The following is a 6,000-nucleotide window of genomic DNA, read 5'->3' on the forward strand; positions in this document are numbered from 1 at the left end:
AGCTACCTACTATTAGAGGGGCGCAATCATGTATTAGACCTCCAACAATTGATGCCAATAACTTTGAGATCAAGCTCGCCATTCTGCAAATGGTACAAGCATCAGTTCAGTTTGGGGGATTACCAACGGAAGATCCAAACTTGCATTTGGCGAATTTCTTAGAGCTATGCACACATTTAAAATAAACGGAGTAAAGAATGATGTAGTAAGGTTGAGGTTGTTTCTATTTTCATTAAGTGACTGAGCAAAGAGTCAACTTATTTCTTTTGAAGCCAACTCTATTACAATATGGGAGGAGCTCACTCAGAAATTTTTGGCCAAATTTCTCCTGCCATCATTATCTACAATGTATAAAGGTTAAATCAGCAATTTTCACCAAAGAGATGATGAGTCACTATATGATGCGTGTGAGAGATTTAAGGAGTTGTTAAGAAAATGCATACACCATGAAATTGAGAAATGGATGTTAGTCCATATTTTTTATAATGGTTTGTGCGATACTACTCGCACAATCATTGATGCAGCGTCGGGAGGAGCGTTCATGAGTAAGAGCGCTAATAAGTCTTATGATCTATTGGAAGAAATGACTATGAATAACTATCAGTGGCCATCAGAAAGAGAAACCACTAAGAAAGTGACTGGAGTGCATGAATTGGATGTCATCTCGATGTTGTCAGCTCAAGTGGCAACATTGACCAAACAGTTACAACAAAACAATATTCAAGCTCCAATTATGCAGATGCAAGTAATATATGAGTTATGTGGGGGACCTCATTTATTTGAACAATGCACAACGATGGATTTTAACAATATGCCTATGGAGCAAGTGCAAGAAATAGAGAACTTCCCAAGGCCTTCCAACAACCCATATTCCATGAGTTACAATTCAGGGTGGTGGAATCACCCAAATTTTTCTTGGACAAGTGGTCAGGGTAGTCAACAATAGCTTCAGCAGAATCAACCTCAGTATCCACGACCTCCTTCTGGGTTTTATCAATCACAAAATAGACCACCACAACAGCTAATACCTATGAAGCAACCTAAAGCACATCCTAATGTACTGAACTAATTCATGACTGAGACAAGGGCATCTATTTGAAATTTGGAGACTCAAATTGGTCAGTTGGCTAACCTAATGACAAACTGTGCTCAAGGGAACTTACCAATCACTAGAGAGGTAAACCCAAAAGAACAATACAATGCAATATCTTTGAGAAGTGGTAAGAAGTTAGAAGAGCCCAGTAAGAAGCCTATTCAGTTACCGAAAGTGGTCGATGAGAAAAATGGTAAAGTTGGCCAATTGAGCTCGCCATTTGGCCAAGAAGGCCTTCTCTTTATCCATAAAAAAAGAGGTGTCAATTTCCGGGTTCATGGACCATATACGATACATTGCCATGTCCATGGACCACTATTTTTTGGCTTTAAACTCCTCCAGGAGGCGCTTTTTTTTCATCCTTGAAGATGTCATAAGTCGTCTTTTTCTCCTCCTCGAGTTTGGTAGCCTACGCCTGGAGACGCTCGATCTTAGCAGTCTTGGCCGTCAGCTCAGCCTTGGTAGCATCAAATTTCACAGTTCTCATGTCAAGCTCAGCTTTAATGGCATTAAGATCGGTCTTTAGATGACCAACCTCAGCCTCAGAGGCTATTAGCTTGTCTTGGGCTTCCTTTAAGGCATCCTCGACCCTGATCTGGGCTGCCTTAGGCTTGAAGGCGACCTTCTCGCTTGTCGCTACTCTGGTTGACAAGAAGGACCCTTGGCACAGGAAACCAAGGAAAGCCTGAAATAAAATGGAGTTAGACAAACGACAAGACTAGTTAATGAAATAGTTAAGAGGTAAGACCACTTATCGAGAACCCGAGCTCCAAGCTCTTATCGAGAATGGTTGTGGCGTTGTCACCCTTCAAAAACCTCCACACCAGAGTGTCAAGGTTGCTGCAAGATCGACCTGCACGGGAGAGCAGCTCGGAAGAGAGGTCGACTCCCAAGGCACCAACCTCATTATCCAGGAGAAATTCTCGCTCATGAGTTGAGGATGAAAATGTGCCGAGCACTTGGGGAGCACCGGCTGGCCTCATAGTGCTGAGGCCAGTGATTTTCTATCTTTTATCCTTAGCAGGGATCCAGTTGAGGGGAGGAGTCTTTAACTTTTGAGGAAGAAGGGTCTTAGGTTTTGGAGCTGGAGGAGTAACCAGTTCCGAGGAGGGAATTATCTTCGAGATCTTGGCGGGAGGAGGCGTGTAACGCCATGGTTACCCCAGAACAGTTACGGTGAACCGGAAATTTGACTCGCTACCCGAGCCCTTTGGTTAAAAACGTGATCTAGGTACCATTAACAGGTTAAGGTGAAAAACCAATAAAAAGGAAAGGGTACATTTCATTAAGTAAATAAACTGCTCATGAGCCTTTTAAAATGTTTACAAGTAGTTCGCAATACAAGGGAGTCGCTATAGTTCCAAATTTACAATCCCCGCCGGCCTAAGCGGCAAAAATAGGGTAAACCCCTAGTCCCTCTGAGAACTCCTTGACCGTGGCAGTCAAGCGGCCCTGTATGTACATTACATCGCCCAAGCTCTCCACTCAAGGTTGGCCAAGCTTTTCCTTTCCTTTACCTGCACCACATAGCACCCATGAGCCAAGGCCCAGCAAGAAAACATAGCAAGACATGATATAATATCAACAACGTTCATAATAACCATTCAGGACTATCAGTCCAACAAGTAGGTGACAATAGCCAAAAGTCACAATAATGAGCATCGCTCCCTCTAGCCATGTGACGATAGGGTCACCAGGGCTTAACTGATAGGTGATTTCTTCCATAAGCTTGATCAGGACAGGTGCATGGTGATTGGTCACCAACATAACCTTCCTCACGACTCTAGAGTCGAAACTATGGACAACGTCCCTTAGCCACGTGACAAACGGTCACCGGGGTCATATACCTTGGCTATAGTCATCTGGTCGTAGACCAGGCAAGCGCTTGTAAGTTTCTTGGACCTTAGGTCGGTCTCGCATTAATGCCATAGAGCCACTCAATGCGTGATCATCGACTTTAGAGTCGGTCCCTGACTAGTCAGTGTCTTAAACAGGTGATTAGCAATCATTAGCATTTGATATGCAATCCACGTTCACATATATCAACCAGCATGCCTCAAACATCAAACCATACATGCCATATATCTATACAGGGTGCAACTGTATTCATACACTGTTTTCTTACCTCTGGTTCGAGTGAGAATATTATGTGAACGACCCCTGAGAACGATCAACCTTTAAAATCCTTGACGGTCACCTGGTCATAACCAAATTATAGAATTTATCAATAAAAATGACAACCGAGGGTTCCCAAACCAAAACCCAGCCCCCGAGACTTCAAATACTACCCAACCGGGTACTAGGTCCAACCCCGAGGCCTATGGTTTGAATCCCCAGGCTAAAAACCATATTTTGGAAAAATTGGCCTTAAGGGCCGCGGCCCCCCCTCTGCTGCGCCGCGGCGCGCCTCCAGACAGAGAGGCTCCCTGCCTGCCAAACGCCAAGGGCCGCGGCACTCCTCTGCTGCGCCGCGGCGCTCAGCCCAGAATGGCTAAGTCGGCCACGCGAACCAGTTTTTCTCCCTGTGCAATTCCCTCTCAAACCAGACCTTTAAACCCTCATAGAACCTCTTCCTAACACATAATTGAACCCCCAAACAACACCCTTAGCTTACTCACATCAAACCCCAATCAAACTAACACTAAAACCCCCTTTGATTCACACTTTCCACATCAAAACCCATTACTGAAAAGCTAAAACGAAAACAGAGCATAGCTTAAGTTCAGTGATCAAAACTTACCTCAAAACCTGTTTTGAACTCCCACACAAGCAGAACCAAGTCTACCAACTCAGCCTTGAAGTTCCTTAGCTTGATATCCCACCTAGAACTCAAAACTCTCAAAGAAGGCAATGGAGAAGATGAAGCTAAGAGAAGGTACGGGAATGAAGAAGCAAACCCCTGTTTTACTCTGTTTATTCCACAGCTTCTAAGCCACTTAAGTCACATATATCCTCCCAAAAAGACCAAAATACCCTTGTGTCATCCTAAGCCTTTTAAACCTACTCAAGGGCAAAATTGGTACTTCCCGCTTAACCCGTTAATTATAATTAACGCTTCCCAATTCCCGCTAATCTCAATATCCTCAAACACCAATAATTCACATCCCGTTACCCTAAAATCCCCAGTAACGCTATAGCCATTAATAACACCCCGAGACTCACCCCGAGCCCCGATCTCAAACCTGTTATGACCAAACCGTTAAATCACGTTTAAAGATCGTCTCATGTCGGAATACTCAAGCCAATCCACATTATAATGTGGTCTCACAATACGTCATTATCATACAAACCAATATTCAATTATACCCTCAACGGGCCAAATTACCAGAATACCCCTATAAACAAATGTGGACTCGCATACATGCATTTAACATCATATTATAATATAATTCTCATAAACATGCATAAACACATTTAATGGCATAATTAAACAGTTATGGCCCTCCCGGCCTACTAATCCAGCCATTAACCATAATAGGGAATCCGGGGCATTACAAGGCGCATCCTTCTTCGAGGACATGCGACCTTGTTTTCCACCGTGAGCCTTGGGAGGCATCTCCAGGATATTTTCCAAGTCAGAATCCATGTCATCTGCAAGACAAAAGGATAGACATATTAGAATTGATTACATACCAGTTCATTTAAAGCTAGCAAGTGGGGAGGCCTAACGGGAAGAACTTGAAGCCCAAGAAATTTCTAAGTCATCTAAGGTTATCTTGATAACTTGAATAGGCACCTCACTTGGGATTAATTCTTTATCTCGCAACGTGGTGGATAACTCAGAGAGGTCTTGCCAATCATTCGAGCCATATCGAAACCCTATGCCTTCCCATACATTATTAATGCTATACATTATTTGGGATTCATTCAATCAACTATTGTCTCTATGAACCTTAAAATCTACCCCTGACCAGGTCATAAAGTTGTTTTGGGGGTTATTAAAAGAGACTAGAACATTTGCCTCATGTTCAAAAAGGGTGCAAGACCAATTAGACATATCTAGTACCATGTTACCTCCAGTCGAGGTCTGGGATGCCTCATCCTAAGCCTCATTGCTTGACCCTGAGGGTTCACCCTGGGCTGAGCTTGAACGCTTCTTCCTCTTTTTCTTTAAAGGGTCAAGAGGGACATCTTCCCATCGGGCATATTTACGAGTCCCGATGTCGTACATAAACTCGTCTTCACCAAGGAGACCACATATGCGGAGCTTATCCTCCTGCAGGAGATAGTGGAGGGACCGCTGGCCATATGGAAGTCTTAAGATCTCATTTCGATGGTTCGTCAATTCCTTAGATGGCTTTGGGAGGTCAAAATTGGTTGTACAACACAAAAATATAACTATTCGAGCTCAAGGAAAGAACAAAAATTTAAGTTGAAAAACTATGGAATTGTGACTTACGTATACGCTGGAATGAATAGAATTTGGATGGTTCAAGGCCATTTGTCCAGAAAAAACTGGACCTTCAAGTTTGGAGGATGGTTAGGGATGTTCTCGAATAACCGCTTCTCACTAGGCCAGCTCGAAAGATAGTAGAATTCGTCCCCACTTTTGGCCTGTGTAGGGTTGTTTTTCGAACAAAAGAGATACAAAATCTCATAGGGCAAGGGCCCTTTCCACTTCATCTCGTGGTAGAGCAACCTCAGCGCCGCTAGAGCTCGGTAAGAGTTGGATTGGAGTTGAAAGGGAGCAATACCGATCCAGTTGGTAAATTCCCTAAAGTAATCCTTCATGGGCAGGAGTGCCCCAGCTCGCATGTGCTCGTGACTCTAAGCCGCGAGCTTGATATTCCTATCCGGAGCGTAACTACTCCTCTTGAGAGGTTTGGGAGCTCGACACATTATCTCGCCTGACAATTTGAGGTCGTGGCAAGATAGAAGGTTTAATATGTGTCTTGTGGAGGTTATCA

Source organism: Humulus lupulus, chromosome 7, assembly GCF_963169125.1.
Source record: "Humulus lupulus chromosome 7, drHumLupu1.1, whole genome shotgun sequence".
In the NCBI taxonomy this organism is placed as follows: Eukaryota; Viridiplantae; Streptophyta; class Magnoliopsida; order Rosales; family Cannabaceae; genus Humulus; species Humulus lupulus.